Below are 27,091 nucleotides of genomic sequence, written 5' to 3' on the forward strand. Positions count from 1 at the left end.
GAAGACCCAAATCCGCTCATATCGAACAACACAGCATCATTAAAATGAATGACTCCCATATGCCATGAAGCACTTACACTTGCAAAGACACTTCAACAAGGTCTTCAAAGTCAGTCTTAGACACAGATGATTCTGTCTCCCAGTGGAAGGCGGGTCATTCAGAGCAGTGGGTCTAGTAGGAACTGCGTTTTCACATCCCAGCTACGGCTAACTCAATCACTGGGAATTAGAACATTATGCATAAGAGCGTTATGCACAATCTTTCCTTGAGTCTACCACTAAGTCAAGTGAGTTACTCTTACCGATAATGTTTGGCTGCACTCTTGGGGAAAGGAAACCTACTCGAAATATGTGGCTGTACAAACAATGGGAAATGGGCAATCCTCCAGAATTGTTGGTAGAACTCCCAGGGGAGAACGATGCTCTCGTTCATTACTTGACCTTTCCGCAGGTGGAATGTGGTAAACACCAAGATGTATTTGTTCCACTCCCATAGGGAAGGCCTCACGCAATACCAATGTTTTGGTTCATGGCTGCTCTCCCCATTGAAAGAGAACACGCTCAAGAATAAGAGTGCATTCCCAAAGACAAGGAATGCGCGCAAAATTTCTAACTGCATTTCAACTGGAGAAGAACACACACAAACACCGAAAAAGTGGGACGTATTGCACAACATTGCTACCAATTCTTAGCAAGAAATATTTCATAGTGTTGCCACAGGGGACAGTGAGGAATCCCCTTAAGTGCCAAGGACGAGCATGCTCCTCCTTTTTGCATAGACTTGCATAATAGCCTGCCACTTATGAGCAGCTGGCCTCGTGTCCTCACTCTGACAGATTAGCCTAGGATATTGGCCAATATTGCTAAGGGTTTGCTGTCTGTTACCCTGACACTGTAGATAACTTCACTGTGTGTTTGATGGATAGGGCGTTGTAAAGTTCCCAGAGTCAATGCAGCAGGGGGTTCGGAACGAAAGTAAATCCCAGCGAATGGAAGATTCCACTGTCATTTTGCCATCTTGACACCAGGCACACTTTTATCGTGACAAACGGTGTTACCTGTTCTGTCGGACACTCTTTCAGACATCTTCAAATAGGCACATAACCAAGGTGGTGATGGGTCTAGTGCTTGAAAATGTTGCTCATACCCGTCTAGAAAAAAACGCTATATCTGAGAGGACACGATGCCCAGTGAATGGCAAATGCTTTGCCCCTGTTCACTTATATCTGGTAATGTTTGCATTGGTGTCAAAAAAGCAAAAAAACTAAAACACACAGGTGTATCCAATAAAGTGCTTCATATCGTCTGATCACTATCTGAATTATGATAAATAATGTGCATGGAAAGGATTACCACACCTGTTTATAGGTTCCATCCCTAGGCACATGCCTATTGATTCATTCGGGCGTCCAGAACCAGGTAATGGGCAGTGGGCCTTGACTAGTTAGGTGTAACTCATTGTTTGAATTTCAAATGCAAAAATGCGCTTAGTGTACACAAGAACTAGTGAGGGAATAGTTGGTTGAGTGAAAGATATGTTTCATTTTTATTTTTAAAAAGCTTTAAAAGCGACTGTTTCGATTTGTTAAGGTGCTTAACTAATATTTAATACACACAAATGGGTGGCTAGACTGGTTGGGTTTGTGGGGGGCTAATGAGTGTTTATATTATTTCTGCGCCCTATATATTCTTTGTGGCAGTGCTAAAAACATCAACTCTACTAAAGGGTAATGCGTAAGCGAGATAGCAATTATAAGTGCAAGCAAGTGAGAACGTGTGCAAGTAAATAGGTGAGAAAGTCAATATATGTTTGGGGGACTCATGAGTGTGTAGATTAGCGGGTGAGTGAGTGGGTAGGTGATTGAATTGGGTGGGTGATGACTATATAGCAAGAGTGCTGAGATCCTGGACTTTTGATTTGTATTAAGTAATACAATAATGCAGGTAATTCCATCTCAGGAATGGTGACCTGCTAACCTGGTCCTCCTTTCATAAGCACCATGTCAAAAGCATAGAGTACACCTGTGATCTGTTGAATTGGTAGTTTGATTGTAGAGTCTGCCTCCAGTTGCACAGAACAGGTTCAGGTCACAGGTGACCTCTTGACAGCTGCAGTGACAGCCTAACCCCAGCTGCACTGGGGCTGCATTTAAGATATGCACCTATGTTCCAAAAATGACAAAACTATCAGTTTCTATCCTGATAGCATGATAAACTGTAAATGTAAGCCAGGCATGAGCATGAGGTATTGTGGCTAGCATCTCTCATAATTATCCAAGACACATCAATATGATATCACACGTGTCAGCCAGGTAAGCCCAGCTCAACTGTGGAAGGGTTATGTGTATTCCCCAGCCAGGCTATCTCTGCTGCTCCCAGCAATATAGCATCCCAGTGTGTCACCTCACTTTGATCCTTTGTGAGGGCAGGTAACATCCTCTCAGGTGAGAATATCACTCTAAAGACATCTGTCCTATGAACTGGAATCAAAGAGCTTAACCTTCACAAAGGGACAAGTCTCATACTGTAAGAGGATTCAATTCAACACTACAGCTAAGTCAATGCCTAGTCTGGGATACTGAATGGAAACCCTTATTGATCTATCTTTATGTCCAGTTCATGCGTTCTGGATGACTACCCCTATATAACACCCCTCTCTTGGAATCCTCCTGACCCCACTGAGCCAAGAAGTAGTTCTGTTTTGCAAGTTTAAAAAAAATGTATTTGATAATTTAAACAATAGATATATATATCACACTTTATAATAATTAATAATTGAATATCACACTTAATCTGAGCAGTAATCAATAATGGATGGTCTGGCACTGGCACACTTGTGAATAGGAACAGAAGAATAAGGTGGTAGAGAATGCTTTATATAAGTTCAGATGGATGTAATGTTGAATGAAAATGCAATACAGAAAATACTCAATATGATTTCAACAAAACAATGTAATCACTTTTCTCTGGCAATCCCCTCCCCCCTTTATGCAATGCAAGGAAATGGAAGAAAGCACACAGTTCTCAGAAATGCAATCAAATGTAATTCCGTTCACCCCAGCAAGCTTAGACTACAGATCGGAGTTTTAAACACAGGCCCAAAATGCTTTTACATGTGCTGGCAATGAAGTGAAAAATATGCTAAAATGCTTTTAATTCCCTCTAGAGGTTCAGGGTGAGTGGTGTCAAGTTAATATTAGCCCAGGCTCACTCTAGCAATGATTCTAGGAATGATTGGCAGGTTGCAAACGACTTTCTAACAGTTCTAGCAAGAAGCTGCTGTTTTCACACGTGGAGGAATTTTCAAATCGCGGTAAAATTTGCGCGTGCGTTTTCCGCGATTACAGAGGAATTACAAGGACTAGCACTATCATTTTGGGGTCCTAGGACAGCCTAGGATCTCAGATTCCAGATGAAAGTTACTGCAAGTTTCTAGGACAAACGGTCACGGAGATATGAGCAATATAATAAAGGTTGTTTTTCAGATTTGAAATTTTAAAGTTCAAAAAGACAAGTGACAGCTAGCAACTAGAAAATGACAGGTGACAGTTAGGAGGCAGTTCTGGTTAGATTAAAATAGATTGAATTATATTATTTTAACTAAGAGATTGTTTCTGCACAGTTTTGCTAGGTACTCACAATATATTTTTGAAATAAATGGGCTTCGCCACGGATCTGGTCAGGTTTTAGACTGGACTCTGGTCTGGTCGCGGCACTTCACAGTGATCTGGGTCAGCTCTCTGGTTCTGCTAACAGCGGTCTGGGTCAGCTCTGCTCTGCCTCTGGTTCTGGATATTTATAGATTTGAAGTCTGGATCTTTCTGCACAGCTTTCTCTAGAGATTGATGGAGGTAAAGTATGGATTTTCCCGGCAGAGCGTCCCGCAGCAAATGGATTTGAAGGTCCCTATCTGTCCTGACTGTCTGCTTGTATGTGTTTTGAAAATGGGTGTGTGTGCAGCATCACTAGGCTCTACCCCTCTCCACTTGTCATTGGCCACTTCATCCTGTTCCCCTTGATTGGGGGAATGAAATGAAGTGTCATCATGATGAGGTCTGTTTATGGTACAGAGAACCCACCCCTGTCAAATTACACACAATCTATATTTTGACCCAAAAGACATATTTCATAGCTACACAGTGGTTTGAAATTGCATGCACCCATCATGCATTACAGGAGGTATACCCTGTCCAAATCTGCTCTTCCTGGGAGCTTGTATTCAGAAATGGTGACATTTGCACTTTTTAACTGGTTTCGCAATATCGGACATTACCCCAAATTTACACACATGTGCGCAAGGAGTATGGACATTACTTGATGAAGTGTCAGATTTTTAACATGCATACCTTTTAAGTAATACCCTCTTAACTGCTAGCTTGCCCCCAGATCATGCCACCGGTTCTAAAAACCTCTCAAAATGTGGGCAGAAAAATCACAAGAATTATGGTATCATTTAAATAATTTTCACAAGTCCGCTCTATGAATGATCCATCTTTTTCTAAAACCATATTCTGGCTACGGGGGTGTGGTTTCCCCCCAGCACAAGGTTGAATTTCTGGTTTTTCCAGTTCTGCCAAGCCAGCTTGCTCTCACAGGCAGTGCTCCTCCCCTTTACTTCCAGGAGGAAGCTACTTTTACAGCCCCCGTAATAAAACATTTGCCTGAGTGAGGACAGGGCTTTGTTCAATTTCCTGCAGAGCCCAGATAATTCAATCAGGGAAGTGTCATATCCCTTTTGGTGGGAGCAGCAAAAGGGCAGCTAGGCCTGGGAACACAGCTGTTGTGCAAGTCTCAACTCCTGTCGGGGGTAGCTGGTGGGCAGAATTCAGTTCCTTAAGCCAGGCCCCAGCTAATGTCACTTTTTGTTACCCAGTTTAAGTCAAGACAATGTTTACATATGCAGCTAGAATGCTGATTCTAAGTTCAAAACTATGACATTTAAACAATTGCAACCTATGTGACACTCAAAAGTAGGTCACTCATTTCTTTTAAACATTTAGATTTTTAGTGTCTTTCAGTCCAAATTTACTTAAACTGCTGAAATCCACAGCTCAGCCAGTCTTGTTATAAACCTTCAAGTCACTTCAGAATATAACTTTACATTGGATCCACCTCTCAGTAAGTCTTTCTTTGGCATGCTTTGGGTTCATCTATTCAGTTTTACACATATAAAAAAAACCTGGTGCTGTTTTAAAACGCCGGCTTTCTGATAGTGGTGAGTACTGGTACTGCACCCATTTTTAGGATTTAAGAAAATGAATTCCCCACAATTCTAGGTTGCTTTTGGCAATCAGCATTGCCATTCCCAATGGTTTCAGACTACGGTGTGGGTAGTCCAATGGTGGTTTTAGGCAGTGTCCTTCTGTGCCCATAACATCGGCAAAAATGAGCGGCAGCCTATTCTTCATGCATTTCCCTGTGCATTTTCTGGGAAGCTCTGGCCATCATGATGTTTTCCATGTCAGTACTGTACAGTTTTTGAGGTAGGGCTCGGAGGCATGGGTAAAAACATCCCACAAGCCCCCCTTCTTGCGGTGGCCATCTGATCCTTCACTGGTGGGATCCGCAAGATATGGGATGTAGTTCTCATCTTCTTCCGGTAGATGGCCAGTTCAGCATCTCTTCCTTCATCCGGTGGATCGATCGGTCATCCTCGCCGGTCCTGATGGGAATATTGGGCGGTACCCCGGGCCCATTGGATCTTCGTTCCCGGTCCCTGGGTCATCCTCCTTGGTCATTCTCCATGGTTTCATCTCTCCTAGGATGATAAAGCAAAAGCGGCAATACCTACTCATAGACGTTTTTCCACCACTGTTGAGATAGTGGGGCAGCATATACATTTCATCATAACGAAACATTACATTCTTATTTTGAAAAAAAAAACAGTATAACTAAGAGACAGTTTCATGCAAATCACAATATTTTAGAGACTAGATGTGGTATGTTTTATGGTTGGAACTGAATTAGTCTGAGACAGTACCCGCTAGGATTCCAGAGGATTCCTCCAGTTGTTGCAGAGTGTGCCTGGGATGGCAACATTTCAACTGGTTGATGTGGACCCACTTGTCTTCCCCCGGACCTTTGGGGAGGCGCACGGTGCGTGAGGGATGATGGCTGAAATTGTGCACACACAAGACACCCCTTCAAGTATTGGTCAAGGTCCTGCCCCATGTGTGGCCAGTATGCAACCTCTCTTAAGATTTCCAATGTTGTGTGAAACCCCCTATGACCGGCGGTGGCTGCATCATGGGCGTGACTCAACATCAGGCTTCGGAATGAGGTAGGAACCACCCACTGATCGTGGCCAGCTTTGGATTTCCTTACCAGCAAACCGTCTTGGATTCGGAACATTTTTGGACATTTCATCAACACTCTCAGGTCCTCTTTCCCAGTGTAATCGGTATCCGTCAGGGGAAAGTTCTCAGGGTCCTCAAGGTGCTGGTAAAATTTACCAATTATTGGATCCCCCTTCTGAGCTGTAATCAAATCAGCATCAGTGGTCTCCTTACTCCATTGTGCAATTGAAAGGTCGTTGTGAGCATTTGTCTGGGACCTAGTGATAGCAGTGACCTGGATTTCCCCCAACAGGGACTCAATCTCAATTAGATCCCCTTGGATGGCCCCGGTTTTGGCCAGCTGATCAGCTAAGTCATTTCCAGTTTTGTCTGGTCCCTCTACTTTGGAATGACCCTTGATCTTTTTCCAATAGATGGTCATCTCATTCGATGTGACCAGATCATCAATGTTTTGGATCAACTTCCCATGTTTCAAGGGTTTGTTGTTAGCACATAACATGCCTCTGGTTTTCCAATTAACCAGGTGCTCCACGAACCCGTTCCGTACATAATCCGAATCTGTGATTATGACCAGTTTGTGGAGTTGATGCTGGACAGCAGTGAGGATGGCCTGATGCACAGCCATCAACTCTGCCACCTGACTACTTCGGGGACCAATTTTGTACCCAGCGGAGGGTTCTGGGGACTCACTCACCCATGCATTCCCTACGCCGGCCACCAGTTCTTTTTCCCCATTGTTGTCAACATGGTAAGAGCATCCATCCACATAGACAGTGGGCATTCCCTCACACTTGTCCTCTTCAAAGACTTTGTGTGGGGAATTACACAAGGTATGCCTCCATGCCTCCATGTTGTCCTTGATTTTTAGACTTTCGTCCTCGAGACAGTTTTCTCTGGCACAATCATGCAAGTCAGCCAGACCTTGCGCGAGGGGACTCTTCTTGTTTTGGCCATATCTGACCTCCACAGGAAAGCCTTGCATTGACAGAATCCAGGAAGTAATTCGGGAATTACTCACATTTCCGGCCCGGATTCTATCACTTTGGAGATATTGCAGAGGCTGGTGTGGAGTCTCCACTATGATGTGTTCCCCCTGGATAAACGGGCGGTAATTCTTCAATGCCCACACCGTCGCCAGGAGTGCCTTCTCACAATCGTTGAATTTTTCCTCCACAGAGGATAAAGTTTTGCTCGCATAGGAGATTACTTTATTGACCTTGTCATGCTTTTGGTATAATACTGCCGTCAAGCATGTATTAGAGAACCCCGTCTCCAGGAAGAACTCCTTGTTTCTGACAGGGTAAGCTAGGCAGGGCGCTTGTGAGAGGCTTCTTTTGAGTTGTCTTACTGCCTCGGATTGTTCTGGACCCCATTCCTACTTGACCCCCCCCTTCAGGAGATGAATCAGGGGTCTGGTGATCTCTGCGTAGCCCTCAATGAACTTTCTGCTGTAATTAGTCAGTCCAAGGAGGCTCCTTAGTTCCCGCAGAGTTGTGGGGTTTTTCAGTTTTTAAAGTGCTTCCACTTTCTTTTCCTGGGGACAGAGACCCTGAGGAGTGATCTCATGCCCCAAGAAATTAACACGGGTTCTGCACCACTGTGCTTTTTGAAAGGAAAGTTTTGCTCCGGCGGCCCTCAACTGTGTCAGAACATAACGGATCTCCGCTATGTGTTCCTCCACAGATGAACTTTTGATGAGTACATCATCTACATAAGCCAGGTTACCCCTCGCACCCAGGTCGGGCATTGCCTTATGTAGGAAAATGTTGAATTCATTTCCGGAGTTGAGGTATCCGGGTCCATGTGTACTGCTGGCCCCCAAAGGTAAAAGCCAGCTTGTATTGGTCCTCCCTACTGACCGGCACGGTCCAGTATCCATTGGTCAGGTCTATTGCAGTGAATACCTGTGACCCCTGAATCTGGGCCAGCCCTTGGTCAATGTAGGGAAGAGGCCATCGGGAAGTATGGACCCGTTTGTTGAGCTCCCTAAGGTCAGCGCAGAGTCTCCACTGGCCGTTTGGCTTTAATATTCCCAGCACCGGATTATTGAAGGTGCTGTGGACTGGACGGATTATTCCCCTGGACTCAAGGTTCTTAATTATTTCAATAAGGGACTCCATTGATGCGAGAGGCAAGCGATATTGCTTCACAAACACAGGAGTCATGCCAGGGTCCGTTGGGATTGTTGTTGTGTGGATGTCAGTGCGACCACAGTCATATGAGTCTACCGCAAAGAGATCTTGGAAATCCAAGAAAACTTGTTTCAACTTTTGCTTTTGCTCCAGAGTCACACAGGCATCAGCTAGGTTGACTCTCTCTTCCTCCATCTGCCTGAAGCCTGGAAAGACTTCTGGTTTGGCTATTTCAGCGGCCTCCTCCAGCTGGGTGGAGAAGTCCCTGGTCAGAGTGCTGATTTGGACTGGAGGCTTCAGGTGGGAAAGGCAGCCCTCATGGACCTGGAAAATCACCTCATCCCTCCTGAAGTCACAAGTCACATCTTCCTTACCATAAGGGCAAGAAGTGTACACCAGGAAGTTCCCCCCATGCCGGGTAAAAATCCTGTCTGGTGTTGTATTGTCATCACTGTCACTGTCAAAGCAGTCCTTGGGGATTGGCCCTAACAGTTCATTACCTAAATCTATGGAAAAATGTCGGTCATCAACCGCCATTCCAATAATGGTGCCTGCGGCTAGAGTAATACTCTTTAAGTCGCTGTTATCCACCTCTATTGGAATGGTGTCATGTTCTATGTTGACTAATGGTGTTGGGTTTACCCCTAACCCTTGCTGTTGGAGAGAAGCATTTAGATGTATGTAAGCATCAGGGTTTTTCAAATGTTGTCCTCTTTTAACTTTCACTCCCAGGGAGAATTGTCGGGTCCTTTCTGGAATGGTGACTTCCTCTTTGATCTGAATTTCAACTGCATAAGGTAGCAATTGAGCTGACCTAAATGCTTTTTCTGGATCATCAAAGACCATGGGATTATCCGCTAATCGGGACCAAGCTTTGAAGTTTATTAGGTCCAAACTAATGGCAAAGGGATTGAGAAGTAAAAGGCGGCAGGGACGTCTCGCACGACCCAACAATTGTGGACTATGCTCTTGTTGCCAATGGAGATTTTGAGCATACACCTGCTTGGCAGGAGATGTTTGGAATTGGGTGCTTCCAGGTCCATTTCCCATTTGTCTATCAGTTTGAATGTGGGAATGGCTGGATCTTTTGGAAGTTGGCGGAACATGGCTTCGCTGATGAAGCTCTTACCGTTGCTCACACACACTCGAGCGAGAACAGAGTCCTTCCCATCATTTAATTGGACAGGGATGAACAACTGCTCTCCAATTTGCTGAATATCAGCCAGGCCCTGAGCTGATTTCACATCCTTCTGGACTATAGGAGTGGGAGTTTCTGATTGTGGATTAGTATAGATTAGTATAGAATCTCAGAGTGTTTCCTTCCAGCGTGGAGTACCACTTTAGACTGGCAGGAAGGTTGATTTTCAGAAATAGAGAGGACCCTCCATCACCAGTCTGTTGTCCTACTGCTATTACTGTCACGTCTGGAATTTGGCTATTCTGGAAGTGAAATTCTACTTGGTCAGATTTTTGTTCAACCATGTGGCAGGCGCCGTTTAAACTAACATGGTTGACACTCTGTTTTAATTTTATTGGTCGGCTAGTCTGGGTACAGAGGACCTTGTTTACGCAATCTATTAAGGGTGACAACCTCCTCAGGAGGTCATTCCCCAGTAAACAAGGGGTGCCCTCTGGAGTCACTACTATGACCGGGTGTTTCACCTTGTGTCGCCCGATCTTAATGTCCAAGTCTGCAGTCCCCTCAACGGGAATTTCCTTCCCGTCAAAGTTCTGCAGTTGTCCAGGAAGAGAGGTGAGAGGAATTTGGTAATTCTCTCCCCTTCCTGCATTCAGTTCGTCAAAGGCCCTTCTGGACAGAAGGGTAGCTTGAGATCCAGTGTCCACCAGTGCCAAAATTGTACCCTGCCCCTGTACTTGTACCGGGGCATAGTATCTTCCCTCCTTCTCCTCAAGGGGGCACAGATAATGCACATTTTTGGACAACTGGTGGGCTAACTTTCTGGTTTTGGACATCGCTAGCGAAGAGATTTGGGCAGAATTCTGTGGAGAGCCTTGGGAATCTGAAAGAACAAGTTGGCAACTGGAGATCAGAGCCATTGTGGGTTCCCCTGGTTCCGGTTCTGGGACGCCCCGCCCTTTTTGGAGGCAGTCATCAGGATGGGTTTGAACCAGGGGATTTTCTTGCGGTTGGTTCTGGGATGAACCTGTCTGGATTTGCATCCCTAGGGACCCATTTTTCTTTGGGAGGAGTTCCCCCCTCTCTGAAGGAGAAGATCCTTTTCCCAGGATCCTCTGAGGATCCCTCTCCCTCAAATTGGAAGATCTGTACCTCCTCCTCAAACTGAGTCTGTTTGGGTCTTTTGTTTCTCCTACCCCTCCTCTGCTCCTTAGGAGGCAGACTTTCAGGGGCAAGAGATTGTGTTTCCGGTTCCTGGGTTTCCAGGGGCTGTTTACAAGTGAGGAAGGAAGCTTCCTCCAAGGCTTTACACCCCCCTTCCCCTTGTGCCTCCTCCCTGGGAACCGGTGAGTTATCGGGGTGCGGCCCCCGTCATTGTTCTGGAGCACCAGGTCCAGAGTTGGGTGCGTTCTGTGCCGGCATGCCGATCTGAGGGTTCTGCTGTGCCCTCAGTATGTGACCCAGATCCTGCGCCATGTTTTGAACCTGGCGCTCTAACTGGGAAACCCGCTCAGGCTGATACGGGGCCCTGTTTTCTCCCCTGGGCTGATCCCGGGAAGGGTAGCTATCCCTTCTTTGGTAGTACCCCTGGTTGGGAAGATTTGGATACCCCTCCACCCTTGGCCTCCCCTCTCCCGGATTCGGTTGTCTGGGCTCAGGGAATTGGGGAAAGAAGGATGGATGGTTTTGGGGCTGGAAGTTGGGTGGATACCTGGGGAAGAAGTTCTGCCCAGGGTTTGGTGAGTTTCTGCCCTCCTGTGAGAAGTTGGGAGGGAAGTTCTCTGGGTTAGGTGCTTGGCTGGATCCCCCCCCTTGGGCTGGAGGAGTCCACACATAACCCAGGATGGGTCTGTTTCCCTTGTACCGGGGGCTTACATAATCAGGAGAGCGAGGGACCCCATTTGTGGGGCTGCCTCCCTGGCCCCCTGTATGTCACTGGCCCGAGGACCTTCTGGGCCTAGCATTATTAGGTGCAGGTAGGTTTTTAGGCCCCCCCATCTCCAACTCTAAAACGGGGGTGACCTTTACCTCTGCCACCTTGGCAGCAGCAGGGGTGTTGTTGGCTTTGGGGTTTTTGGGCGCATTATTTTTATTTTCTATTGGCTTTTGCACCTCATAGATCCGGGTCGCCTGTTCAATGACCCAGTCTAAAGATCTTTTCTCGTGAAAATCCCTCACGAGCTGGGTCATTATGTATTTGGGCAAGGCATGGAAAAACGTATTAATAAATTCTCTGCTATCCGTGCGCACCCTTCTTGTGGTCTGTGCAAAAGCACGCTTTAACTCCTGCACAAATTCTTGTGGGGCCTGATCCTCCCCACATTGTAAATTGTAGGCTGCCTTGCGAGCCTCTTGAGGATTTCTATGAGTAGAAAAATGTTTCAAGATGGCTGCCTTATAGGTGGACCATCTTAAATGATTTTGGTCCTCCAGCCCTGCAAAGAAACTGCAGTATTCCGGGGAGAAGGTCCACTTTACATATTGAATACAGCTTTGGCTGTCCTTCAAATGGAAAGTCTCCATCATTTGCTCAAACAACTCTAAGTGCTCCCAAACAGAATACTTGGCGTTCTTATGATAAGGCGTGATGACGCTCCTGATTGCCTTAATCTGCTTTAAGGGGTCCTTAAGCAAGGCCCTTTTTGTCTTATTGGCCCTTTTGGTCCGGGTAACCCTGGTCCATTCATCTTCTGACTCAGAGGCACTGCTCCCAGAGGTTCCCGTCTGTTCTTCCAGGTTTTCCCGGATTCTGCGAGCCTGGGAATGGCTGGCAGAATGTGGGGACCTGGTCTCCTGTGTCCTGTACCGCTCAGAGGAGTCTTCAGATCCCTCCTTGCTGCCAGGATTTGATGGGTACCCCCCCCCACTGACCTAACTGGGAAGAGGTTTTCAGGATGCCCTTAATGGGCCTACTCTCCTGGGGTTCCCCATCAAATTGCACTGTGCTTGGGTGCCCATACCCGGATGCCCGCCCCTCCATTCCTGGGTGGTACTGGCCTATGAGCCCCATGCTTCTGGCTGGATAGTAATCTGCCATCCCTGTGGCCCTGTGCTCATGTGCGCCAGGGGACATGGGGGTGGCAGAGTCCAGGTACTGAGAGGGATAAAGGCCTCTGGTACTAGGGCTCCTGAGGTTATGCTCATGAGTCTCCCTCTCCCAGCGAACCTGGTCTCTATCCGCCCCTGCTCCCTGTTGCAATGCAAGAGCCTGCGCTTTCAGTTCCTCAGTTAAGGCCTTACTCGACTCTATCAGTCTCTCCTGCATCGCTACCTGTTGCTGGAGCCTATCATTATGCTGGCAGAGGGCCTCATTCTCTCTCTGCGTTTCCTGATTGGTCCTGGAGCACTGGGCCAGTCTTTGCTGCAGGAGGGTTACCTCCTGAGCTGTGTCCCTATTGGCCTGCTCCTGTCTTGCCAGAGCCTCCTCCACCCTCCTGGTGTGCTCTAGCAAGTCCTGGTGTTCTTTTTGGAGGTCACCCAGTCCCTGGTGGGCCAGGTGATTTTCTTCCATTTTTCTCCTTAAGTGGCAGACTTCCTGGCCTAAGGTGTCCCTTTCCTGACCAAGAGCTTGAATTTGTGACGCCAGGTCGTCCCTTTGCCTTTGGAAGGCACCAGCTTTCTGGCGCTCCTGATCAAACTCTGCCTGGGTATCCAGGTCTTTCAGGATCAGTTTATTTCTCTCCTCTTTCTCCCTGTCTAGTTGGATTTGCAGGGTGGCTACCTGCTCTGTGCATGCCCTGTTGAAATTGATATGTTGCTCCAGCTTTTTCTGGCTCTGCAGTAGGGAGTCCAAACTGTCTTGGCGTTCCTTCTGCAAAGGCAGAATTCTGGCATCCTGGTCTGTCTTTTCCTGTTGCAGGATGTCCATATCCTTCTTTATTTTAATGATGTGCTGTCTACTCTCATTTTCTGACTCCTGGCTCCCCTGCAGCCTCTGCTCAGAAGAGACCAGGTCAGATTGGACCTTCTCTAACGCCATCTGTCGCTTATTCGCCAGATCTTGGCTTTCAGTACATTTATCCTGCATGTCTCCCATATATAGGTACAGGTATGCCGCTATCCTAACCATCTTGTCTTGTTCATCCTTAGCTTTAGGAGCCATGTATAGTTCACTCAGGGCCACATGTAAGGGACCCTGATCTCTCCATGTATCTGACCCTGTTTCCGTGACCTGTTGCGTGATGGCCTGCAACCAGACCCTGCGGTCCTGGTGAGTCCACTCACCGCTCACAAATAACTTATGTAAGAAATGCTCTCCGGCTATTTTCATGTCTACTAAGGTCGTCATTCTAGAGATTGGTCTCTGTCCTGACTTACAGAAATTAGTATTTTATTTTTGCAAAACAGACCTTTTTCTTAGAGCGTTCCTTTGAGGAGTGCTTTACAGCGTAACACAGCGTGGTGATCCGACCGGATAGTGTATGTGGTCAGCTGGCACACTGTATTAATCTGCACAAGTGATAGATCTAACCCAAACGTCCGGCACGAGCCCCCAATTTGTAAGAGGATTCAATTCAACACTACAGCTAAGTCAATGCCTAGTCTGGGATACTGAATGGAAACCCTTATTGATCTATCCTTATGTCCAGTTCATGCGTTCTGGATGACTACCCCTATATAACACCCCTCTCTTGGAATCCTCCTGACCCCACTGAGCCAAGAAGTAGTTCTGTTTTGCAAGTTTAAAAAAATGTATTTGATAATTTAAACAATAGATATATATATCACACTTTATAATAATTAATAATTGAATATCACACTTAATCTGAGCAGTAATCAATAATGGATAGTCTGGCACGGGCACACTTGTGAATAGGAACAGAAGAATAAGGTGGTAGAGAATGCTTTATATAAGTTCAGATGGATGTAATGTTGAATGAAAATGCAATACAGAAAATACTCAATATGATTTCAACAAAACAATGTAATCACTTTTCTCTGGCAATCCCCTCCCCCCTTTAGGCAATGCAAGGAAATGGAAGAAAAGCACACAGTTCTCAGAAATGCAATCAAATGTAATTCAGTTCACCCCAGCAAGCTGAGACTACAGATCGGAGTTTTAAACACAGGCCCAAAATGCTTTTACATGTGCTGGCAATGAAGTGAAAAATATGCTAAAATGCTTTTAATTCCCTCTATAGGTTCAGGGTGAGTGGTGTCAAGTTAAAATTAGTCCAGGCTCACTCTAGCAATGATTCTAGGAATGATTGGCAGGTTGCAAACGACTTTCTAACAGTTCTAGCAAGAAGCTGCTGTTTTCACACGTGGAGGAATTTTCAAATCGCGGTAAAATTCGCGCGTGCGTTTTTCACGATTACAGAGGAACGACAAGGACTAGCACTATCGTTTTGGGGTCCTAGGACAGCCTAGGATCTCAGCTTCCAGATGAAAGTTACTGCAAGTCTCTAGGACAAACGGTCACGGAGATATGAGCGATATAATAAAGGTCGTTTTTCAGATTTGAAATTTTAAAGTTCAAAAAGACAAGTGACAGCTAGCAACTAGAAAATGACAGGTGACAGTTAGGAGGCAGTTCTGGTTAGATTAAAATAGATTGAATTATATTATTTTAACTAAGAGATTGTTTCTGCACAGTTTTGCTAGGTACTCACAATATATTTTTGAAATAAATGGGCTTCGCCACGGATCTGGTCAGGTTTTAGACTGGACTCTGGTCTGGTCGCGGCACTTCACAGTGATCTGGGTCAGCTCTCTGGTTCTGCTAACAGCGGTCTGGGTCAGCTCTGCTCTGCCTCTGGTTCTGGATATTTATAGATTTGAAGTCTGGATCTTTCTGCACAGCTTTCTCTAGAGATTGATGGAGGTAAAGTATGGATTTTCCCGGCAGAGCGTCCCGCAGCAAATGGATTTGAAGGTCCCTATCTGTCCTGACTGTCTGCTTTTATGTGTTTTGAAAATGGGTGTGTGTGCAGCATCACTAGGCTCTACCCCTCTCCACTTGTCATTGGCCACTTCATCCTGTTCCCCTTGATTGGGGGAATGAAATGAAGTGTCATCATGATGAGGTCTGTTTATGGTACAGAGAACCCACCCCTATCAAATTACACACAATCTATATTTTGACCCAAAAGACATATTTCATAGCTACACAGTGGTTTGAAATTACATGCACCCATCATGCATTACAGGAGGTATACCCTGTCCAAATCTGCTCTTCCTGGGAGCTTGCATTCAGAAATGGCGACATTTGCACTTTTTAACTGGTTTCGCAATATCGGACATTACCCCAAATTTACACACATGTGCGCAAGGAGTATGGACATTACTTGATGAAGTGTCAGATTTTTAACATGCATACCTTTTAAGTAATACCCTCTTAACTGCTAGCTTGCCCCCAGATCATGCCACCGGTTCTAAAAACCTCTCAAAATGTGGGCAGAAAAATCACAAGAATTATGGTATCATTTAAATAATTTTCACAAGTCCGCTCTATGAATGATCCATCTTTTTCTAAAACCATATTCTGGCTACGGGGGTGTGGTTTCCCCCCAGCACAAGGTTGAATTTCTGGTTTTTCCAGTTCTGCCAAGCCAGCTTGCTCTCACAGGCAGTGCTCCTCCCCTTTACTTCCAGGAGGAAGCTACTTTTACAGCCCCCGTAATAAAACATTTGCCTGAGTCAGGACAGGGCTTTGTTCAATTTCCTGCAGAGCCCAGGTAATTCAATCAGGGAAGTGTCATATCCCTTTTGGTGGGAGCAGCAAAAGGGCAGCTAGGCCTGGGAACACAGCTGTTGTGCAAGTCTCAACTCCTGTCGGGGGTAGCTGGTGGGCAGAATTCAGTTCCTTAAGCCAGGCCCCAGCTAATGTCACTTTTTGTTACCCAGTTTAAGTCAAGACAATGTTTACATATGCAGCTAGAATGCTGATTCTAAGTTCAAAACTATGACATTTAAACAATTGCAACCTATGTGACACTCAAAAGTAGGTCACTCATTTCTTTTAAACATTTAGATTTTTAGTGTCTTTCAGTCCAAATTTACTTAAACTGCTGAAATCCACAGCTCAGCCAGTCTTGTTATAAACCTTCAAGTCACTTCAGAATATAACTTTACATTGGATCCACCTCTCAGTAAGTCTTTCTTTGGCATGCTATTCAGTTTTACACATATAAAAAAAACCTGGTGCTGTTTTAAAACGCCGGCTTTCTGATAGTGGTGAGTACTGGTACTGCACCCATTTTTAGGATTTAAGAAAATGAATTCCCCACAATTCTAGGTTGCTTTTGGCAATCAGCATTGCCATTCCCAATGGTTTCAGACTACGGTGTGGGTAGTCCAATGGTGGTTTTAGGCAGTGTCCTTCTGTGCCCATAACATCGGCAAAAATGAGCGGCAGCCTATTCTTCATGCATTTCCCTGTGCATTTTCTGGGAAGCTCTGGCCATCATGATGTTTTCCATGTCAGTACTGTACAGTTTTTGAGGTAGGGCTCAGATGCATGGGTAAAAACATCCCACAATACCAAAAGGGCCTTTGATGCAATAGACAAATGGGGTTGTTTAGTGCAGATTGAAGGAGGAGCTCAGGCTAGCTGGAGGAAGGTTCCACCATCCTGTATTTTCTCTTTAGCTCTCTTCCTTCCTGTCACCTCCACTTCCTACAACAGAAAGCACTATGGGTCTGATATCAGATGTTAACGTCCACTTGTTCCAAGGATATGGATTGGACCCTGTAAGCAGGTTTGCTTTTGTCCAATCACCTGTAGGGTTTTGCCTTTAAAGGAAGGGGTCTCCAGATTCTTCTTTGAATAATCTCTGGTCTTCCCTTGAATTAGAATCTGTTTTGACCCAGTTAGGAGAGCAGTCGTTTCCAAAGTCCTCCAGTTCGGAGGTGAAGATAGACAGTCCAAGGAAGAGTCAACATTGGGGGTGACCAACTGCTTGAGCAAGATGTGTCTCTCTGTCAGTCACACTGGCACTCAGGACCTCGCCATGCTGAAGTAAACCTACAGGTGTGTACCAGACACCCCTATGTCTGGGAGCCCGGAAACAGGGAATACTCTTGCCCCTGAGATCCTGGAAGGGGACTCACAGCTCGTTAGAGTCAAGGCAGCCAGGATTCTTGCACATTTGCTGTTGAACCATGGTGAGCCGTAATTGTAGTGTGTTTGACCACATTCAAACCAACAGAGCCCTCTTGAACTGCCCTTGGCACTCATCAACCTTTGAACCACTGTGACTCAAGTTCGTACAAGCTCGCCACCTCACCATGCCATCCGAAGGTCGTTGTTGACTCGACTACAACAAAGAAGCATTTATGCACCTGCACTGTTGTTTGAACCTCCAGCCTCTTCATCACCAATCAAATTGACAATGAAACCCAACCCAAAAGCATCCTTCATGCACTGAACCGACTCGCTATGTGCATCCTGACTTCAGCCAGTCCACAGTCGAACTACAACCTAAACCTAGTGATCATTGCTTCTAACCGCAGTAGCCTTCAGTTCGATCCCAACTCGAAATCTGTTTGCCATCAGGACTAAAAATGACTGCTGCAATCAAGCCTCATTCAAACCACAAGCACAATGCTAAGAAACCTGGTTCACTGTTGTTGATCCGCCAAGTCGTAGCAAAGGTACTTTTGCTAACATCTCCCATACTGGTCAATTGTTATTTTTCCATGTGTTTAACACCCATACCCGGAGGTATCGCAATGTTTTGTACATTAGACATGAAGAGGTAAAAACGAGAGATGTTTTCACAAGTTTTCTGAAAGTCGCTTGTTTCTGATGTTGGATAGTAGTGAGTTCCATAGGGAGGGCGCTATGACACAGAAGCTCACCCCTCCTGCTCTTTTGATTTTGAATATAGGAGTGAACAGGCTGCGAATGGTGGAATATTGTGCACGTGGTGTTTTGGGACAATACTCTTATTGAGGTAAATGGGAGCTTCATTGTAGACACATTGGTGTGTAAGGTTCAGTGTTTTGAGTTTAGTGCAGGCTTGATGGGATGCCACTGGACGTTGCGCATGGTTGCTGAGATGTTGTCTGTACGTCGTAAACGCAAGGCTGCGTGAAGCCCTTTGTTTTGAAGAAATAGTTTGACAAGGTTTTTTGCAGAGACACTCAAAATGCAAGGGAGGCATATCTGTTTTACCTTTATGCTTGGGTTCGCTCTTGGTTTGTAGAAGTGTAAGGACTGAGTAGGTGCTTTAGAGTTTACTCATCCTTATACTACTGCAAAGTAGACGTCGGGTGATCACAGATACTGACTTAGGAAAAGCTTGCGTTTTTAAAGGTGTTATTTACTTTTTCAATAGTATTGATTTTCCAAGGAGCATAACTACAGTATTGATTTGAAGGCAATTAATGAGTGAGAAAGTGAGGAGTATGTGAGTGAATTGTCTGGTGAAAATGTATGTGAGTCAGTGAATTGGTTGGGTGGGAAACTAGTGCTTGATTCATATGTGAATAGGCTACTAAGAGTAACATAAACATTGTTGAGTTGAGGAACTATAATGAAGTTAATGAGCAAAGAAGTGAGCAATTAAGCAAGGCATTGTGTGAGTTAATGAGTCAGTTTTTGAATCAGTAAGACTATTGAGTCAGTGGGTGAGTCCTTGAAATGTCAGATTATAAAATACAATAGGTTTCATGAAAGGCAGAGAAATACAAAAGTCTGTTTAGTTTAAGGCGGAAGCATTGGTAAGAAGCTTTGTTCCTGTATTGATCTGGTCTGATGTTCCAGCAAAAGCGACAATGACCCCTCCCAAGGTCTGCATGGCTAATTGCACACTGTGTTAGTAGCAATGCATGTTTTGGAAGTGATGGTGGCGAAGTAAAATGTTGCTTTAGTTGCGAGTTAATTTAAATAGACAAACTCAATTCTTAAATTGAACATGGTTTTCTTTTGAAGTGTTCAAATAACAAGGCTGTCCTCATAAATTAAGTGTTTTAATGGCAACAATATTTAAACTACACTGAGTACAACATGAGCATTAATGAGGCATCATGTAGTTTATCTGTCAATAAGAAATCATATTCCTGTTTCTTAGCTTTCTCTCCAGTGTGTTAAATATGATTTTGCAGTGAAAATAGGTCCTCCCAGAAAGGAAGTGTTTTTTTAAAGAAACCTTGCCCGGAAATTGCATTGAGGATTCCCTATATGCTTTCAAAGTCAGAATGTTCAGAATGGAGTCAATACCAGTATTTATTGACTGCGCTCCGAACATGCTGATTGGTTGAGAGGAGGCCAATTGCTATCTCAATGTGCTCTTATTGGTAAGTAAACTCAAAGGGCCGATTCATGGAAATAATTGTGCAGAAAATAGGGTACTTTTGTGCCATTCTGCTTGCAAATCTCAGTTTGTCGTTTCATGGAATGAAATGTGCAGTACTTTTCCTGGACTTGTGTGTAGTTTGTTCTGGCTCGGCATGTCTCTGTGAGCCGTCAAGGGCCTTGCTCGAGACACCACGCACAGCATGGGCGTGGCTTGTGCAGAGGCCTGGGAAGGGGGCGGAACACCAGAAATGGGGAAGAACTTGTGAAAAAAAGTGGCCGTTCCAAAGGCTGGCCTGCAAGCAGTCCCTCGCATGCCCACAATTGCGTGGCACAAGACGTATTAATGGATTCGATCGCGCAAACTCTCAGCCAGGAAATGGCCATGCAAGTCCCTCATACGATCCACCACCCGAAGGCAGGCGTAAGCACACTTGAGCGCAGGATCAGCAGCGTGGAGTTGGGGTTGCATGTTGGATTTTGGGTTGCATATATGCAACCAGGGTACCAAACGTACTTAGGTGTGCGTGTAAGCAGAGTAGCAGGGTGCAGGATCGGTTTACAGTGTTTTGCACGCTCATTTTCTGAGTTCATACCAAGTTATGATTTTTCATATGCAGGTTGTTGGGGTGCTGGGAACAGTTACAGGGGAACCTTTGCAAGGTCCACGAGATGCAGGCCTGCTTGCGGGGGACCTCACAAACTGTTTGCAGGGTACGTGGGTTCGCGCCTGGGGGAGTGCGCAAAGGCTGATCTGGCTGTTTATGCTTTGCATGTGGGTGTGTCGGGGGCATTCCGGCCGTGACTTGCGAATATGATCACTTTGCACAAACAATTCCATGAATACGTGGCGCACGCATTTTTATTAATCTGTGCGCAGGCTCACGCAGTGTCCTTCTCGGCGCGCAGCACTTGCAGGATTTCTGCAAACATTTCCACAAATCGGGCCCATAAGCTGTAAAACTGCCTGCGTGTGCATGGTCACTATCGAGAAATGCAGCATTAGCAACAGTGGTATTAGCTACCAGTGCCGCGTAATGCATTCATTCCGCAATGTAGTCAAATGAGTGGAAACTAAGAGAAACTTAAGATAGGACTACCATGGAACAGTGCCCACCAGTGGTGACTGAAAATCCCTTTGGAGGCATTTATCACCACGCTCGTAATGAGGCGCCAAGTAATTCTGCATGGTTACAAGGCAGACGGTAGCAGATCAGAGGGCACACCGCCACGCAGGATCCCAGCGTCCCTGCCGTTGGATTATTAGCAGATGACCCAGTGAGTTAGTAGCACATCTCTGCAGTGCTTCCTAAGGTCACTGAACACGGCAGCACATGCTGACGAATATGATAATGATATGTATTTTTTCCATTTGTGCTCGTAACATGTGGTTCTGCAGATGCTACCATTTCCTGTAGAGCGATATGAAGGAGCGGGACCTGGATATCCTCAAGGAAGCACAACTGGCCCTTTCTTTTGATCTTGTGACAGCACAAGTGCTTTCTATTTTCAAAACTGAAAGGGTGCGACCTAGTAGGTTATACCTGAATCCCCATCAAGCATCTTCAAATAACGTAGGTTGCTGCTGTCTCATTGATTAATGTAGGTATGCACATGTACTGAAAAAGAAAGTGAAACACGCTTTGGAAAACATGTGTGTACACGCATGGTCGCAGAGTCCTTCATTGATTTCCAGTCGGTCCCCGTAGATGACGAGTTTGATAGTGATTGGGTTTAGCTTTCATCTCAGTTCTATGTTATAATTTCCTAGAAGTAATATCCCGACTGAACGGGAAGCAATAACAATGGGGTGGTAAACATTACTAATTTTATGTTGAAAGTGATGTGAACAGAAATAAAGACATTTTAAATAATGAAACCAAATGTGTTATTCTACTTTATTTATTTATTTATGTATTCATTTGCATAGCAGACGCAAACCGTCAGGCAACTGGGCGCTGGAGAGAACCAGTTACATGTAGCCCGTGGGCCTGAAGAATACATATTCAGAAGCATAACCTAAGCTTAATGAGGGCTTGAGCCACCTGCTTTAGCACGTTTGAACTTAGGGTGAATCAGTCTGTGGGTGTAGGGGGTTCTGGTGGGCATTATCGAGGTCACTTTGTTGATTCGTTGCACCAGGTAGGGCAGGGTGGATTTAGTGATACATGTGTGGGCGACGGTGAGTGTCCTGAAAAATATTCTTTCTCAGACTGTGAGCCATTGTGGTGCTCTTCGTGCTGCTGATAGGTGTTCTCTTTTTGGGAATGTTTAGGGCGGCCCATGGCCATTATTTTGGATGGTTTGGAGTTTTTTTATGTTATGAGCTGAGGTGACACTGAAGAGCACATTGCAGTAGTCGAGACTCGCATCCACCACTGCACGGGCTATGGTTATGCAACTGTCTGAAGAGAGGAATGGCCTGGCGGTGTTAAGAAGTGTGGTTGAGTAGGCTGCTAATGAGACAATGGTGTTTACTTGTCGTCTAAATGAGAGTGAAGCATCAAGATAGATTACTAGGGCTTTTACTGAAGGTCATGTACTCCAGTGCTAGTTTCCTCAGCACGGCGGTGGAACCCACAATGAAAAGTTTGGTATTTTCATCATTGATGCAGAGGCCATGGGTTGCCATCCAGGCTTGGATAGTGGCGTAAGTGGCACTGAGCATGGCAGTGTCTTTGATGTAGGATCCTGAGAGCAGGAGTAGAATGTGGGTGTTGTCAGCGTAATTGGTATATGATATGCCCAGGGAGTCAAGGGGGTCAAAGAGGGATTTAGTGAAAATATTATAAAGGGTTGGTGAGACACAGGACGCTTGTGGTACACCACAGTTGATATGGGAAGGCACAGCATATGCATTCTCAGAAAGAACTTTCATTACCCTGCCTTCTAGGAAGGAGCCAATCCAGGATACTGCCTCTGGAGAGAAGGAAGCTGAGGTGAGGAGGTGGTGGCATAATATGTCGACTTGATCAAAGGCAGCAGACAGATCAAGGAGGAGCAGTAGGGTGGGTTTCCCCATATCTCGTCCATCTGGTTTTTGAGGTCAAGGAGAGTTGACTCAGTGCCATGCCCTGGGCAGAAACCAGATTGGTGTACGACAAGGATGTGGTTATCCTCTATATGTCGTTGAATTTGAACATATGCTGTTCTATCAAGTATTTTTAAGAGGAGGGGGACAGTGATGATGGGCCGGTAGTTGTTGGGTAGAATTGGGTCGTGTTGTTTTTTTAGGAGGGGTAGAACCTATGTTTCCTTGAGGGTAGATGGTACCACTCCGGTGGAGAAGGGTGAGTTGATAATACCTGTGATAAACAGCACCAGTGGTACAGCGCGTTCTTTGATCAGAGGGGCCGGGCTCGCATCCCCTTTGCATCTTGAAGTCTTTAGACATTTTAGAATAAGTAAGGTTTCTTGCATGGTGATTTTGTTGAAGATGAACTGTGCGGCTTCCGAGCTGTTGGGATCTTGAGCAATCTTAGAGCCCTGTCGGGAGTGATCAATGCTGTTTTTTTGGTGAGTATTTATTTCTGCAACATGCCGATTTTATGCAACATGGCATAATTAATGCTCTGACAGAAGTCCGAGTCTTTAGTCAAAGTGGATGCTGCAGGAACCGGGGCTTCCAATTCCCTAAGAATGGCAAAGAGTTCTCTAGCATTTGTGTTGGCACTGGCTATCCTAGTATTGCAGGTTGTGGCTTTAACCTGGGCGATTACTTTTTATATTGTTTGGAAAGATTTGAGAACTTTAGTTTGAGGGCAGCGGAGGGGTTGCTTCTCCAGCTTGTTTCCGCAAGTCATTTTTCACGTCTGAGGGCTGTAAGGTCCTGAGTGTACCAGGAGTTGGTGTGTGCTACAGGTTTGGCTTTTTTGGCCTGAGTGGGGCAATAGCATCAAATGCAATGTTCTCCTAAAGAGAAATTTATTTGCAGATACATGTATTCATTTAAAATATGTGTTCTTGAATACTAATTGATTTAGCAGTACCAGTGAACCCCACTTATCACCCCTAGTTAAACCCATCACCCCATTGCTTAAACCTGCCTAGTTCCAGATTTCAGGGTACACTTTACAAATGGGGGAGCAATGGTGAACTGGGGTGCATGGAGCTCTGGGTATTTCCCTGTGGGCCTCTCTGCCTTGGGCCCCTTTTATGTGGCTACCATGGTTTCGGTTCCACCGTGACAAATCAACTTCCGGGCCACCAGTGGTCCAGCGATGAATATTGGTTTCTAAACCATCAATCAGCCCCACATCTCTAGCACACCTGAAGGGATCCAAACAGAGTGGAATACAAGTGAATTATAAACCTCCTTATCCAATTTTTGTTAACGTGGACGGAACGGCAGGCTTATCTCTGCAAGGTCACGGATCGTTGGTCAGTTGCAACACAGCAAAAAATACAATTATTACCCATTGATAAAAGGCACTGTCCAGTCAAGTTTGTATAAAATATCTACTTTATTATTACTACAACAGACAGTTCTAGCACACTACAAAATACAACCCACCATGTAAAGGAACACAGAGGACAGACAGTTTCACAAAGGAAAGAAATGCACTCTGGATACTGACAGGAGGGTAGTTGGTAAAGTAATCAATCTTACTGTTCAAGGTTATTGGTTTCAGCACCAAGGAGAAAAGGGTTAAAACTGTCTCTAGGGGCCTTCAGAGAAAATCTAAGGGGGCAGAACAACAATGTGCCTGGTGCTTAAGAAGTTCTTGATGCTCGACAGTATTGAGGCAGTTCCAGGGCGCGCGGCAGCTCCTAAAACAGAGTTTGTGGTGGGAGACAGCTTCGGGTATCAGGCGGCAAGCAGATTGGTAAGCAAGGCTGGATGGACGGCTGCAGGCTGGCCGGCGTGGCGGATCAGGGTGAATAATCGTTAGCTCTGTGCTGGTTGGCAGATCTGTAGTGCTGGTTGAGGTGTCTCGGACAGCTCTGGTGACTGCGGCATGCCAACAGTCAGCGATGCAGCTGGTTGCAGTTGGACAACTGGACTGTCTCAAAAATGTCCTTAAAAGATGATGCTGGTTGATGCTTGTGCGGCACTACTCATATCTCCTTTCAAGGTGGACGGCCCCAAGCTTAAGAGAGTGTTTGCAAGCAACAGCCTTGTCTTTAGTTCAGATACAACCCAGCGCTTCCCACCTAGGAAGCTTGCTGGCAGAACCTAGCAGGGCACACTATGTGCTGGCTGTGTACCGGTTCTGGAGCTGTGGGATGGGTCCTCTGAGTCCAGTATCTCCCTCTGTTCCCTGGGAGATGTTTAGGGGAGGGATCTTGATTCCCTCTTGGAACTCACTGGCAGAAGATGCAAGGTAGACTGTACCTTCTGCTTGGGTCCAAATTAGTCCTTCTTCTTACTCCTTTCAAAGCCATAATATGATCTGTTAAGTGAGGGGTTCAGCTCTCTTTTAAAGCCAAATGGGTCCCAGGCTAAGCCTGCCTTAATGAACCAATCCTGGGTCCCCACCAACAATCTTCTGTAATGCGTGAGGTCAGAACCCGAGTGCTCTGCAACAGGAAAAGGTAAGGGGTGACACCATATACCTGAGCAATACCCATCTTCCTGTGTGTTAAAGATCAAAGTGTCTCTCTGGTTTACAAAGCCCTTTGTGACTCTTGATTAAAGTGCAGGTCTCCCTTGAGGTTTGTGACAAGAGCAGACTTCCTGTCTCCCCCAAATCACATACTTGTCCCCTCTGAAAGAGGTCAGCTTTGCAGGGGTTTTCCTATGGTAAATAGTGGACCCAGACATGCATTTCACTGCCTTTCATACAGGGGGGTGGGAACTAGCTTCAAGTTGACACATTGCATATCAAAGGGGTGTTAACCTTGCTTTTCCTGTTGTTTGTTCCGGTAACCAAGCCTCTTCTCCAGGCTTGCTTTAATTATTACTCATTAGTATACACTCCCACCAGCCAGATTAGACAAAGGGAAAGCAGATCCATGGGTCCTTTGATGTTTAAATTAGGCTGCTCATGGCTGGAGGAAGGTGTGCCTTCCCCCTTCTTGAGATGCTTTGATGTACCCGTGGCTGTCAAATTCGAGCTGAATATGACAGGGGAAGATGGCGCCTGTAGGCTGTGTCTTCCGGGAGTACACATAACTATGCGTTTCATGCAGTGAGCAGATGAAATGTGTGCGGAATGGCCTCACACATTTCCAAGAGGTTGATCTCCCATCATTCATTTTTATTATTAAAAAATCAAAAAAAGCCCAGGCGACCACACTCATCCCGTGCGGATGCTCGAATTTCTCAAATCTACTTACCCCATCTCCCAGCCACCAAACCCTGTTCCTTTCATCTCTTTTGTGATCAGGTTTCCAGGCTGACATTCATCACTCATGACAAATGTTTTATGTCATGTTTTTCTTATGTTCACTACTATTTAACTCTAGTGTCAATTGTTCTAATCTCATCGTTTTCATCATTGTTCATTTGCAAGGATTATTATTAATATCCCTGATATATACATAATTGTAGTCTTTTTTTGTGATAAGTCGCTTAGAGGAGCCTTTTTCCCTCTTTCTTGATAGATTCTGATTTGGTATGCACAATGCAATATGCTTGCTTCCTTGTTGCAATTCTTAATCATGGATGCTTCTTCTGCCCTAGACCTTCAACCAGCCTAGAAAGTATACAGAAAGTCATTTTCCAATGTTCTTTCTTTTTATTCCATCCCCTCAGTGGGAGGGCACAAATGGGATATGCGATGTGCGTTCCTGTCTCCATTTTGGTAAAACTGTCAATCGGTGGTTACCGGCCTCCTCAAGCTACTGGAAGAAATACAATGTTTGTATTGATGACGCCCACCAAGTGGTTGAAGGCCATACCTCTGAAATTATGCAGCTTCAAGCAGATGATGCCTCATTGTCATTAACATCAACTGCTTGCTAGGGTCACAGAACACATCCCTCATCTAATTATGTTAAAAATAGACGTCCATTTTTGAATACTGTTGTCTGTTTAGATGCGTTTTCTGAGGAACTGTAATTACAAGTCCAATTCCATTTCTGAAACTGTATTGATACGAGGGGTCTAGTATCCACACAGTGGATAGTGCAGTACAGTGTCTGACTCACAGACTTTTCACAGATGGAACAAGGCTGATGCTGAATAGCCCACTTTGTTTTATCACATTACACTGTAGTACTTTTTACAGGCCTTATTGCTTGAAACAGCTCATACTGGGAAACCAAGTCTTAAAGTCCAGCGTGAACTGAGAACATGTTCAGTGCTTGAAACACGATTTTTTGGAGATTGTAATCATAATAT

Source organism: Ambystoma mexicanum, chromosome 6q (genome assembly GCF_040938575.1).
Source record: "Ambystoma mexicanum isolate Mex_15411 chromosome 6q, UKY_AmexF1_1, whole genome shotgun sequence".
NCBI lineage: Eukaryota > Metazoa > Chordata > Amphibia > Caudata > Ambystomatidae > Ambystoma > Ambystoma mexicanum.